Below are 14,211 nucleotides of genomic sequence, written 5' to 3' on the forward strand. Positions count from 1 at the left end.
ATTCTTAGTTGTTTTTTGTTTGTTTGTTTGTTTGTTTGTTTTTACAGAGACAGAGAGAGAGTCAGAGAGAGGGATAGACAGGGTCAGACAGACAGGAACGGAGAGATGAGAAGCATCAATCATTAGTTTTTCGTTGCACATTGCGACACCTTAATTGTTCATTGATTGCTTTCTCATATGTGCCTTGACCATGGGCCCTCAGCAGATTGAGTAACCTCTTGCTCGAGCCAGTGACCTTGGGTCTAAGCTGGTGAGATTTGCTCAAACCAGATGAGCCCATGCTCTAGCTGGCGACCTCGGGGTCTCGAACCTGGGTCCTTGGCATCCCAGTCTGATGCTCTATCCACTGCGCCACTGCCTGGTCAGGCGAGAAATGTTCTTAATTTGGCAGGAATTAGCAAAATTTGATATCAATATGTCATAACATTTATTCAAAATATAAACATTGACACAAAATAATATTACACATTGCTTAGAAAAAAAAGAGACAAAACTAAATAATCAAAATTATAGATACAATGAATAAGATCATGTTAAATATAATAAGAAATATTAGACATAACTCAATTATTTTAAATACAACTTCAGGAGCAAGCTGTGTTGAATATACAACAATTCTTTTAATTTGTTGATTTCTTTTTTTTAATTTATTGATTTTATGTGTCAGGGGGTACAAGAAATATTAATTCATAGTTACTTCACTTTAGTTGTTCATTGATTGCTGGTCATATGTGCTTTGACCAGGCAAGCCCAGGGTTTTGAACTGGTGACCTCAGCCTTCCAGGCCAACTATCTATCCACTGTGCCACCACAGGCCAGGCTTAACTTGTTGATTTCTAAAATTCAAATACATCTGTATGTGAAGATCTTGGAGCATTTTTTTTTAGCAGGTGACTTGACTAGGGAAGAATTTTACATTCTCAGTAGACTGCTTACAAAAACTGAATCTAGACAAAAATAATCCAAGGGGCCAGAAATATGACAACACAACAAAAATGCATGGTAAACTATAATGGATTGTAACAATAGATCTTTGAAAAATAATTCTAGAGAAATCTTTTTTCTTTATTTGGTATATTATTTAAACTTGAGAGTGAAAAATATGATCAAAGGTGTTTTTTTTTCCTGACATCATTGAATTTTAAAATATTGCCCAGGAACTATCCAGCAAAATTTAAGTTTTGATGATATGTTAGAGTGGTTTAAATTTCTTTTTTTCTTTCTTTCTTTCTTTTTTTTTTTTGTATTTTTCTGAAGCTGGAAACAGGGAGAGATAGACAGACTCCCGCATGCGCCCGATCGGGATCCACCCGGCACGCCCACCAGGGAGCAACGCTCTGCCCACCAGGGGGTGATGCTCTGCCCCTCCGGGGCGTCGCTCTGCCGTGACCAGAGCCACTCCAGCGCCTGGGGCAGAGGCCAAGGAGCCATCCCCAGCGCCCGGGCCATCTTTGCTCCAATGGAGCCTTGGCTGCGGGAGGGGAAGAGAGAGACAGAGAGGAAGGAGAAGGAGAGGGGTGGAGAGGCAGATGGGCGCCTCTCCTGTGTGCCCTGGCCGGGAATTGAACCCGGGACCTCTGCACATCAGGCCGACGCTCTACCACTGAGCCAACCGGCCAGGGCCCAAATTTATTTATTGATTTGCCTGACCTGTGGTGCCATAGTGGTTAAAACATTTTGACCTGGAATGCTGAGGTCGCAGGTTTGAATCCCTGGGCTTGCTCAGTCAAAGCATACAACTATGAGTTGATGCTTCCTGCTCCTCCCCACCCCCTTTCTCTCTCTCTCTCCTCTCTTGAAATATCAAAAAATAAAATCTTTTTTAAAACTTTAAAATTTTTTATTGGTTGGTTTTAGAGAGAGAGGAAGGGAGAGAGAGAGAGAGAGAGAGAGAGAGAAAGAGAAACATCAATCTGTTCCTGTATGTGCCCTGACCAAGGACTAAACCTATAACTTTTGCATATTGGGATGACACTCTAACCAACTGAACTATCTGGTCAGGGCTATTGAAGTGTTTTGAACATATATTTTTAAATACGAATTTTAAAATATTGAACATCAATTTTAAATTCATGAGAATTTTGGCTGATTAAAGCATTGTCCTGATATGCCAAGGTTGTGAGTTTAATCCCCTAGTTAGGGCACATACAAGAGTCAACCAATGAATCCATATATAAGTGGAACAAATCATTGTCCCTCTTTTTTTCCTTCTCTTCCTCTCTAAAATCAATTAAAAACAAAAACAAAAACAAAAAAAAACACTGACAACTCATTTTAAAAACGAGAGAGAGAGCCTGACCTGTGGTGGCGCAGTGGATCAGGCGTCAACCTGGAATGCTGAGGTCGCTGGTTCGGAACCCTGGGCTTGCCCAGTCAAGGCACATGTGGGAGTTGATGCTTCCTGCTCCTCCTCCCCCCTTCTCTCTCTCTCTCTCTCTCTCTCTCTCTCTCTCTCTCTCTCCCTCCCTCTCTCTCTCTCTCTCTCTTCTCTAAGATGAATAAATAAATAAAAATAATTTTTTAAAAAAGAACAAGAGAGAGAGAAAGGCAAATGGATGCAATGACACTAAAAACTCAAAAGGCGCCTGACCTGTGGTGGTGCAGTGGGTAAAAGTGTTGACCTGGAACGCTGAAGTCGCTGGTTCAAAACCCCAGGCTTGCCTGGTCAAGGCACATATGGGAGTTGATGCTTTCTGCTCCTCCCCCTTCTCTCTCTCTGTCTCTCTCTCTGTCTCTCTGTTTCCTCTCTCTAAAAAATGAATAAATAAAAAAATCTAAAAAAACAAAGCAAAACTCAAAAGGCAGTTGCAAAGCCCTTTTAGGAACTATTAATTATGTTAAAAAAGAAATAGATTCAACAATGCCAAGTATACTCTAGCAAATGTCAGCTTTTTTAGAGAGAGAGAAGGGAGAGAAAAACATTGATTAAGTTGTTCCAGTCATTGGCTGATTCTGTGTGTGCCCTGAATGGAGATGGAACCTGCACTCTGGCATATCAGGACGATGCTCTACCAACTGAGCTACCCGGCCAAGGCTGCAAATTTTGGCTTTTAAATGTATTTGCTCAGAGCTAATATGAAATGGTGTTTAGGCAAAATCTTATAAATAAATCATATAGGAACCAAAATTTAATATATATATATATATATATCATATATAATGCTCTTGAAAACACTGAAAAAATATAAGATGTTCCTTGTTTAAAGAAGGAAGCAAGATTTATGAAAATAGGTTATTGATGCCAAATGACAGAATTTCATCATTGATGCCATAACTCATGTAGAAAATGCTAAAATAAATACATACATACATACATAAATACATGAATAAAGGAAGAAGAAGGAAGATTCTTTTTATTGTGATTTCCAAGACCCAAAACTAAATTTCAAAATAATTTTAGCCTGACTGGGCGGTGACGCAGTGGATAGAGCCTCGAACTGGGATGCAGACGACCCAGGTTAGAGACCCCATGGTCACCAGCTTGAGTGCAGGCTCATCTGGTTTGAGCAAGGCTCATCAGCTTGAGCTTAAGGTTGCTGGCTCGAGCAAAGAATCACTCAGTCAAGACACATATGATAAAGCAATCAATGAACAACTAAGGTGCCTCAATGAAGAATTGATGCTTCTCATCTCTCTCCCTTCCTGTCTGTCCCTCTCTCTGACTCTCTCTGTCACTAAATAAATAAATAAAATTAAAACAATTTTATTTTGCTTTGTTAGACCCATTAATAACATCCTTAAAGGAAAGATTTATGATACAGAAAGAATATTATGGTCTTTTTTATTACTTATTTTTTATTTTGTTTAAAGATTTTATTTATTGAATTCAGGGAAGGATTGAGAGAGAAAAAGAAAGAGAGAGAAGGGGTGAGGGAGGAGTGGAAATCATCAACTTGTAGTTGCTTCTTGTTTGTGCCTTGACTGGGGAAGCCCAGTGTTTTAAACTGGCAACCTCAGCGTTCTGGGTAGATGCTTTATGCACTGCACCACCACAGGCTAGGTGAATATCATGGTCCTTTTAAAGTGTTCTAATACAGACAATAATTTACTTTGAAAAATTATTTTTAAATATGGGAAACTACAACTCTATAAAAAGGAAATCAATCGAAATCATTGAAGAAAGTGATTTTAATGGGACATTAATGTATTAACCCAAAAATCTTGTAATTTTCTAAAATTAAATATGACTACCATTGAAAAATGGCAATATACAGGGTGAGGCAAAAGTAGATTTGCAGGGCCTGACCTGTGGTGGCGCAGTGGGATAAAGTGTCAACCTGGAACACTGAGGTCACCAGTTTGAAATCTTGGGCTTGCCTGGTCGAGGCACATATGGAGTTGATGCTTCCTGCTCCTCCCCCCTTCTCTCTCTCTCTCTCTCACTCCTCTCTCTCTAAAAATCAATAAAAAAAATATATATATATATATATTTTTTCATTTTTCTGAAGCTGGAAACAGGGAGAGACAGTCAGACAGACTCCCGCATGCGCCCGACCGGGATCCACCCGGCACGCCCACCAGGGGCGAAGCTCTGCCCACCAGGGGGCAATGCTCTGCCCATCCTGGGCGTCGCCATGTTGCGACCAGAGCCACTCTAGCGCCTGAGGCAGAGGCCACAGAGCCATCCCCAGCGCCCGGGCCATCTTTGCTCCAATGGAGCCTTGGCTGCGGGAGGGGAAGAGAGAGACAGAGAGGAAAGCGCGGCGGAGGGGTGGAGAAGCAAATGGGCGCTTCTCCTGTGTGCCCTGGCCGGGAATCGAACCCGGGTCCTCCGCACGCTAGGCCGACGCTCTACCGCTGAGCCAACCGGCCAGGGCAATAAATAAAATATTTTTTAAAAAGTAGATTTGGGCCTGACCTGTGGTGGCGCAGTGGATAAAAGCATCGACCTGGAATATTGAGGTCGCTGGTTCGAAACCCTGGGCTTTCCCTGTCAAGGCACATATGGGAGTTGAAGCTTCCTGCTCCTCCCCTCCTCCCTCCCTCTCTCTCTCTCTCTCTCTCTCTCTCTCTCTCTCTCTCTCTCCCCCTCTCCCTCCCCCCCTCTAAAATGAATAAATAAAAATAATTAAAAAAAAAAAAAAAAGAATTAAAAAAAAAAAAAAAAGTAGATTTGCAGTTGTTCATATGAAAAATAACACAATAATCAATAAATAATAATAGCCTGACTAGGAGGTGCCACAGTGGATTGAGCATCAGCATGGGACACTGAGGACCCAGGTTCGCGGCCTCGAGGTCACCAGCTTGAGAGCGGGCTCATCCAGCTTGATCGTGGGGTCACTGGCTTGAGCCCAAAGGTCACTGGCTTGAGCAAGAGGGTCTCTCGCTCTGTTGTAGCACCGAGGTTAAGGCACATATGAGAAAGCAATCGATGCTGCAACAAAGAATTGATGTTTCTCATCTCTCTGCCTTTCTGTGTGTCTGTCTGTCCCTGTCTGACCCTCTCTCTGACTCTCTGTCTCTGTAAATAAATAAATAAATAAGTAAATAAATAAAATACAGCCCTGTCCAGGTAATTTAGTTGAATAGAGCATCATCCTGATAGATTATCCCGTTAGGGCAGATGTCAGAGTCAACCAGTGAATGCATGGGTAAGTGGAACAATAAACTGATGTTTCTTTCTGTCTCCCTTCCTCTCTCTCTAAAATTTAATAATTAATTTTAAAAATTAGTACAAGAGCCTGACCAGGCAGTGGTGCAATGGATAGAGCATCAGACTAGGATGCGGAAGACCCAGGTTCGAGACCCCAAGGTCGCCAGCTTGAGTGCGGGTTCATCTGGTTTGAGCAAGGCTCACCAGCTTGAGCCCAAGGTCACTGGCTTGAGCAAGGGATCAGTCGGTCTGCTGTAGCCCCACGGTCAAGGCACATATAAGAAAGCAATCAATGAACAGCTAAGGTGCTGCAACCAAGAATTGATTCTTCTCATCTCTCTCCCTTCCTGTCTGTCTGTCCCTATCTGTCCCTCTCTCTGTCTATATCTCTGTCACAATAAATAAATAAATAAATAAATAAATAAACAAACAAATAAAAATGAGTACAAGAATAAACTGTTTTTTGGGTACTCATAACTGTAAACCTACCTTTGCCTCATCCTATATTTGAAAACTGATTGTTTTCTATTATTTTACTTTCCATTTAAAAAATATTTTTGATGGGCCCTGGCTGGTTGGCTCAGTGCTAGAGTGTCGGCCTGGTGTGCAGGAGTCCCAGGTTCGATTCCCGGCCACGGCACACAGGAGAAGCGCCCATCTGCTTCTCCACCCCTCCCCCTCTCCTTCCTCTCTGTCTCTCTTCCCCTCCCGCAGCCAAGGCTCCATTGGAGCAAGGTTGGCCCGGGCACTAAGGATGGCTCTATGGCCCCTGCCTCAGGCGCTAGAATGGCTCTGGTTGCGGCAGAGCAACGCCCCAGATGGGTAGAGCATCGCCCCCTGGTGGGCGTGCCGGATGGATACCGGTCGGGCGTGTGCGGGAGTCTCTCTGACTGCCTCCCTGTTTCCAACTTCAGAAAAATACAAAAAAAAAAATTGAGAGTACATTTATTAAAGCTGGGGACAGTGAAACAAAGAAGGCTTAGGACAGAAGAAGCAACAGGAGAGAGCCTGGGCGGGGCTGCTCTGGCTCTCTGGAAATATCATAAGAAAGAAGTGAGCCACGGTGGGGCTGCTGTCAGCTCACGGGGAAGTCAGAGGGAAGGGGGCCTTGGAGGCAGGTTCGGGGTGTTAGCCTGGGACAAGCTGCCACTGCCCAGTACTCCCTTGGTTGCAAGTCTCACGGGGCACTTAGAATCTAGGAGATGCACACCTGTGGGGGGAAAAGACGGGGAAAGGAAAGGTGTGTGCATGTTCCTGGGAGGGAGAGTGTGTCTTTCAATATTTTTAATTTTCATAATTTACACAAAATGATTTAGTGCCTCTCATAAAGAAAACTAACTTAAATAATTAACTTATAATGTCTTACTGGAGAATGGAGTGACTTTTTAAAATTTTCCAAAACAGAGATCGGCAAAGGTATATAGCCTGGAGGCCAAATTCTCGTCCTGCTTTTTTTTGTTGTTGCTTTTTTTAAAATATAACCCATGCAAGCTAAGAATGGTTTAACATTTTTAAATGGTTTGGAGAAAAATACCTAAAGAAGAATACTATTTCTTGATACATAGAAATTATATAAAATTCAAATTTTAGAACCCATCAATAAAGTTTTATTGAGACACAGTAATACTCATTTAAGTATTGTCTGTGGCTGCTTTCATGCCCCAAAGGCAGAGTTAAGTAGTTTCTTTTTTTTTTTAACATTTTATATATCAATTTTTAGAGAGAAGGGAAGTAGAGAGAAGCGGGAAGCATCAACTCACAGTTGCATCTTGTATGTGCCTTGACTGGGCAAGCCCAGGATTTCAAACCAACAACCCCAGCATTCCAGGTCAAGGCTTTATGCACTGCGCCACCACAGGTTAGGAATGAGTTGAATAGTTTCAATAAAGACTATATGACCTACAAAGCCTCAGATATGTACTATTTGCCCTTTACAGAAAACATTTGTCAACTCCTGTTCTCAAGGTACCCTGTGAGCATGGAACAGCCCTGTAGAGACCTGAATCCAAGCCAACTTTCCTCCAGATCTTCCAAATACCTAGCTGTCACCTGATCATCTTGCTTTTTATTATTATTATTATTTTGAAGACAGAGAGAAAGATCACTTAGCTGTTGCACTTGATTCTTGCATTCATTGGTTGATTCCCACATGTGCCCTGATCACAAGGATCGAACCCAAAACCCTGATGTATCTGCATGATGCTCTAATCAACTGAGCTACCCAACCAGGCTGAGCATCTCACTTTGATGACCCACAGATACCTTGAATTCAGCATGGCTCATACCTTCCTGCCATACCCGCTCCTTCCAGCGCCCCCATCAACCTCGTTGCTCAAGCCAGAGCTTTGGAGTTACTCTTGAATTCTTTCCACTTGAACTTCCCTGTTCTTCTGTTCCATTAATCATCCTTTTTCTATTTTCCAAATACACACACCTCCTGCCACTACTGTGGCTGAAGTCATCAGCATTTCCTGCAGGATGACTAGACCAATGTCTCCATTGGGCATCTTGGCTCCAACTCTTGACCCCTCTAGTCCATCCTCCACCAGGTAGCCAGTGATCTTCCTAGAATACAAATCTGACCATATCATTTCCCTCCTTAAATTCCCTCCATGGTAGAGAACTAGACCATTTGTCTATTCATGATCGCTATCAGTCATGAGCATCCTCTTTCTTCTGGCCCCCATCATATGGGTATGATGGAATTAACAATCCCAGCATCTGGCCCCATAAGCCACCCCTTGGTGAGCATGAGTCCCACACTGGGCCCCATCATGCTTTCTCTCCTACGAATTTTAACCTTATGCGAAGATGCTTAGAAATGCTGCATCAATTGATATGGGAATCAGCTTTATAGAGTAGGGTTTCAGGTGTGAACTCTGGAGCCATACTACTTAGATTTGAATTTCAGCTCCACCACTCACTAAACTGTGTGACTTTGGGCAAGTCATGTAACTGGGTCTGGGTGTCTTCACCCGTGCAATGGGAATCAGAACAACAGGTCACATTTCCTGAGGCCTTGCCACTAGAGGATTAAATAGGCTCATACATGTGAAGGGCTGAGAGCCATGCTTGACACATGGTGGGAGCCTAGTAGAGGAAGCTGTCCTTAGTCCTTAGAGGGCTAGCACACAATTTCCTGTGCCCGTGATCCCCTCTTCCTCTTCCCTGGGCCAGGTCCTTTTCCCTTCAGCTGTCTTTAAAATAGCAAGCCCTCTGTCTTTCTTAAAATAGTTGGAGTGGAATTTTGTGGACTTTAACCAAAGAACTCTACCCAATACCCTCTGTGGCTTCCCATTGCCCTGGGGACACAGGTCAGAAAGGGCTCAGGTCTTAGATGCCAGCCCTGCCAATCTCCCAGCGTCATCTCTTGTGGCTACTTCTCGCAGTCCCTCCCTGCTCCAGCACCTTGTGTGGCAGCTCCTTGCAAAGCTCTCCTTTTGACCCTCAGGGCCTAAATTCTCTCTGCTTTCTAATCAGGAAGGCCCTTCCCCATCCTTCAGGTATCAACCCTTTCAACTCCTCCCTATTCTGGTAAATAAAATCAGTTCACACCCACCCATTCCTGATTGGCTTCTGGAAGCCCTGCTCCCCTCCACCCCACCAGGTTTGGGATTACTGATAAGAGACTTGTGATAACCCAAGACCATATTTCTTTTTTTTTTTTTTTGTATTTTTCCGAAGCTGGAAACGGGGAGAGACAGACAGACTTCCGCATGCGCCCGACCGGGATCCACCCGGCACGCCCACCAGGGAGCAACGCTCTGCCCACCAGGGAGCGATGCTCTGCCCCTCCGGGGCGTCGCTCTGCTGCGACCAGAGCCACTCTAGCGCCTGGGGTAGAGGCCAAGGAGCCATCCCCAGCGCACGGGCCATCTTTGCTCCAATGGAGCCTCGCTCTGGGAGGGGAAGAGAGAGACAGAGAGGAAGGAGAGGGGGAGGGGTGGAGAAGCAGATGGGCGCTTCTCCTGTGTGCCCTGGCCGGGAATCGAACCCGGGACCCCTTGCACGCCAGGCCAACGCTCTACCACTGAGCCAACCGGCCAGGGCCAAGACCATATTTCTTGACCAAATTTCCTCCCATTTTACTTATCATAGTCTGTATTTAAAAAAAGAAAGAGAGCCTGACCTGTGGTGGCACAGTGGGATAAAGCGTTGACCTGGAATGCTGAGGTTGCTGGTTCAAAACCTTGGGCTTGCCTGGTCAAGGCACATATGGGAGTTGATGCCTCCTGCTCCTCTGTCTCTCTCTTTCTCTCTCACTCCTCTCTCTCTAAAAATCAGTAAATAAAATATAAAGAAAGAGAGAGAAAAGAAAAAGTTTTGTTTTGGAGTTTCCAAATGAAAATGCTATTTGTAAGGCCAGTAGTCACGGCCAGGGCCACCGTCACAGCCGTCTGGCCCATGCAGGTTCGCATTGGATTCGGACAGTCAGTAAAGAAACAATGGAGCCACAAACTGGTGGGCCATAGTCTTTAATCCTAGCTTGCACCTGGCGGGCAAGTAAAAACATACACTGGGCTCCAAAACCCACTCACATTCAGTGCTCACAAAACTACTGACTTATCCGAGTTTCCTAGAATCAAAGGTTTCTAGCTCACCAGCCTTATTCTCCTCAGTTCCCCATCTCCTTCCTTATCCCAGATACAAACTCTACACAAACTGGCATCTCACTCAGTACTCCGCCATCTTGGCTGCTTCTCCTGGCCTACTCCACGTGGCCTCCTTCTGCTCTCTGCTCTGCTCTCTCCTCTAATGATAATCTCAGGAACCAAAGAGCGCAAGCTCCCGTTCTGCCCCTCTTTTATAGTGTAGAAATCAAAACCTTTAATCCAATATACAAAATAGGGAAGTCTCTAATACAAAGCCACTTATCAGAGACATGATGGGATTGTACCACCCCAAATCCAAAAGGGTGGGAAAGGCTTAATCCCAAAACCAAGCCCCAGGCTACAAGGATTCTGCCTGCCCAGAGCCCGCCCCCAACACACATTAATATCACCTGGGTGACGGCCTCCATGTGGGCAGCGCCATCTTTTACAAAGTGAGCATAATACATTTTATCCGCCCAACACTATTATAATATATATATATATATATACATATATATATAATATTCTTCAGAAAATGGTCCACACACATCCTGGGGGTTTTGCTACATGCCCTATGCCCTTCCTTCTTCTCTCCTTTCCCTCTCCCTATATTCCTGGGTTACCCCTTGGTCACATTCATCGTTTCTTTTTTTTTTTGTAACAGACAGAGTTAGACAGAGGGACAGATAGGAACAGACAGCCAGGAAGGGAAAGAGATGAGAAGCATCAATTCTTCATTGCGGCATTAGTTGTTCATTGATTGTTTTCTTATATGTGCCTTAACCAGGGGGCTATAGCAGACCGAGTGACTCCTTGCTCCTGCCAGCGACCTTGGGCTCAAGCCCGTGAGCTTTGCTCAAACCAGATGAGCCTGCACTCAAGCTGGTGACCTTGGTGTCTCAAACCTGGATCTTCTGCATCCCAGTCCTACGCTCTATCCACTGCACCATCGCCTGGTCAGGCACTGTAAAGCCAGTATCCACGGTCACTATCACAGCCGCCTGGCCCATGCAGGTTCGCATTGGATTTGGACAGTAGGTAATGAAACAACGGAGCCAAGAACTGGTGTGCCATCATCTTTAATCCTAGCTTGCACCCGGCAGGCAAGTAAAAACACACACTGGGCTCCAAAACCCACTCACATTCAGTGCTCACAAAGCTACTGACTTAATCCGAGTTTCCTAGAATCAAAGGTTTCTAGCTCACCAGACTTATTCACCTCTGTTCCCCATCTCCTTCCTTCTCCCTGCACAAACTCTGCACAAACTGCTTCTCACTCAGCACTCCACCATCTTGGCTGCTTCTCCTGGTCTCCTCCACATGGCCTTCTCTGCTCTCCTCTCTAATGTTAATCTCAGGAACCAAAAGAGCAAGCTCCCAGTCTGCCCCACTTTATAGTACAGAAATCAAAACCTTTAATTCACTATACAAAATAGGGAAGTCTCTAATACAAAGTCACTTATCTGAGGCATGATTGCACCACTCCACATCAAAAAGAGGGGGAAAGGCTTAGTCCTAAAACCAAGCCCCAGCTACAAGGATCCTGCCTGCCCACAGCCCGCCCCCAACACACATTAATACAATCACACCCATCCCAAAGCAATCACCTAGGCGACGGGCTTCCATGTGGGCAGCGCCATCTTTAACAAAGTGAGCTTAATATATATATTTTAAAAAAAAATTTTTTTTTGCATAATATATTTTATCTGGCCAACAGGCATATTCATTGTCTCTTACTTTCCCCTTCTCCCCAGCAGGCTGAGAACTCTTGGAAGGTCCTGGACTGCCACTTCCCACCTCTAGGGCCCCATGGTCTGGCAGATTGGGGGGGGAGGGGAGGGTCAGTTCATGTTTAACACATGAGTGAATAAATACATTTTAAAGGGAGCTGAAGGAAAAAGGGGCCCACGTTCTATCCTCTGGGAGACTTTCCATTGAGTCAAGAAGCCCAGATAAAATCTTATTGTCTTAGAAAACTCATTGTTCACAACAGCAGAGTCACAAACTGGCACTTGTGACAGTGCAGTTTTTAGCTCCAGCCACTCCGAGGTGAACCCTCCCAGAACTGTGACATTAACTCCACTGCCTTCTCCATCCTGGTGGGGGCAGGGATCAAGAGGGGTACCACACTACACAGGTGCCCGTGACAGGTGGGCTGTCTACCCAACCCGAGAGGTAAAGAAACATCACAGTTGTCCTGTAACTCAAAGAGAAGAAATAGTCTGTTCACAAAAGAGTTGGCTGGCCCCTGGTGTGGTGAGTACCTGCATTTTCATGTCGTGTTTTCCATTTTGTGCTGTTTAGAACACATATTACCTTTCAAAGCAAAAGCAAAACCAGAATAAATACTGCTTTCAAAGCTGTCTTTTTATGCATGTGTTTTGATTTTGTGGTTTATTATGCTTTATTTCCAGCTGAGTAGAAGCCAGGCTCCTCTCCCCAATGCACACACAGATTTTGCACACAACCAACCCCAGGAATGAAATCTACACAAATTATAAAGGAAAAAAAGGGAGTGGGGAGGAGCCCAGCTCCTGGAAAAGCCCGGGTGTGAAAAAACCTTTGGGTAAGAATAGAAGCTGATCCAGTTCAACCAGGTGGCTTCTGGACTGTTACCTCACCGCAGGCTTTACCCCCTAGACCGCAAAGCTCGGCCACACCTGGTTGGTGGGGGTGGGGGGAGGAGGGGAGAACGGGAGTGAGGGGGTTGGGAGGGTTGGGGAGTTGGGGCGGGGCGGTACAGGTTGGGGCAGCCCACAGGAAGTCTTGGACTTTGCCACATTCCCTCCATTATCTTGCTTTTTATTTGTTGATTTTTAGAGAGAGCCAGAGCCAGAAAGAGAGAAAGAGAGAGAGAGAGAGAGAGAGAGAGAGAGAGAGAGCCTGGCCTGTGGTGGTGCAGTGGATGGCCCTTCTGCCTGGAGTGCCGGGTTCGAGACCCTGGGCTTCCCTGGTCGGGGCACATACAACAAGCAAGCAATGAACAAGAACATGAAGTGAATATGAGGTGATACTTCCCATTCCATGCTCCCCTCTCCCTCCTGTCTCTGTAAAATCAATAAATAAAGTATTTAAAGAGAGAGAGAGAGAGAGAGAGAATAATCGATTTGTTGCTCCACTTATTCATGCCGTCATTCATTGGCTGATTCTTGGACGTGGCCCCACTGGGATCAAACCCACTTGTCTAACCACCGGAACTACCTGAGCGTGGCCTCACTTAAAAAAAAGAAAACGAAAAAAGAAATTCTATCTGTTCTTTTTCTATAAGCATTTAAATTCTTTTTTGAGGCAAAACAATGGAAATATTTTTAAAACACAATTTTCAGATTAACTTTTCGAATGAAGCTCTTTTACTTCTTTCACCGCCAGGACATCACTGCGATGTCGGTGACTCGGTGACAGGTGACAGGGGCGGACGAGACCTGTCTGGGCCTGACCTGCGGAGATCTGCCCCTGCCTGCCCGGACTGGCATCTTCGGGAAGAAGCCGCAGTGCCCTCAGCCAAGGAGGAAACAAGTCCCCCACAGAACGCGGGACCCCGAGACCTTCCCAGGGTCTTCCACCGATTCATTCTGAGGATTATGAAGTGCAGAGGACTGGTTTTTAGTTTTCCTAAAGTTGTCTCTTGCTTAATTAAGGAAACCACTGCTGTGCTCAACAGCTGGGGAAACAAGGGAAAGATCAAGAAGGGAACGTCTCCCGGCTCTGCCTCCCCATGCTGCCCAGAACCCAAGTGAAAGGCGGACTCTCAAAATAGGGCCCCCCGGGCAGGACCAAGTAGGCACTGAGCGCTCAGCTCTGGAGCCAGGCCAGTGGGTGTGGGTTGGGATGCCAGGTGGCTTACCTAAATTTCCTCGTTATAAAATTGTGCCAAGCACTGCCCTACAGGCTTGATACATATTCTTTTCATCCTGACCACCACCCTAGGAAGGAGTTGCTATTATCATTTTACAGAGAAAAGTAAAGAAAGCTACTAAAATCACACAGCTAGTTAATAGCAGAGTTGGGATTTGGACCCAAGCACCA

At 45.1% G+C, this 14,211-nt stretch overlaps 1 non-coding gene across 1 annotated transcript; it reads right to left on the reverse strand.

Moving 5' to 3' along the window:
• Positions 1-1,547: 1,547 nt before the first annotated feature.
• Positions 1,548-1,623, reverse strand: TRNAI-GAU (transfer RNA isoleucine (anticodon GAU)). Its single transcript has one exon. It is a non-coding gene; the product is annotated as a tRNA-Ile (tRNA).
• Positions 1,624-14,211: the final 12,588 nt, after the last annotated feature.

This window comes from Saccopteryx leptura, chromosome 3 (assembly GCF_036850995.1).
Source record: "Saccopteryx leptura isolate mSacLep1 chromosome 3, mSacLep1_pri_phased_curated, whole genome shotgun sequence".
Classification (NCBI taxonomy): Eukaryota; Metazoa; Chordata; class Mammalia; order Chiroptera; family Emballonuridae; genus Saccopteryx; species Saccopteryx leptura.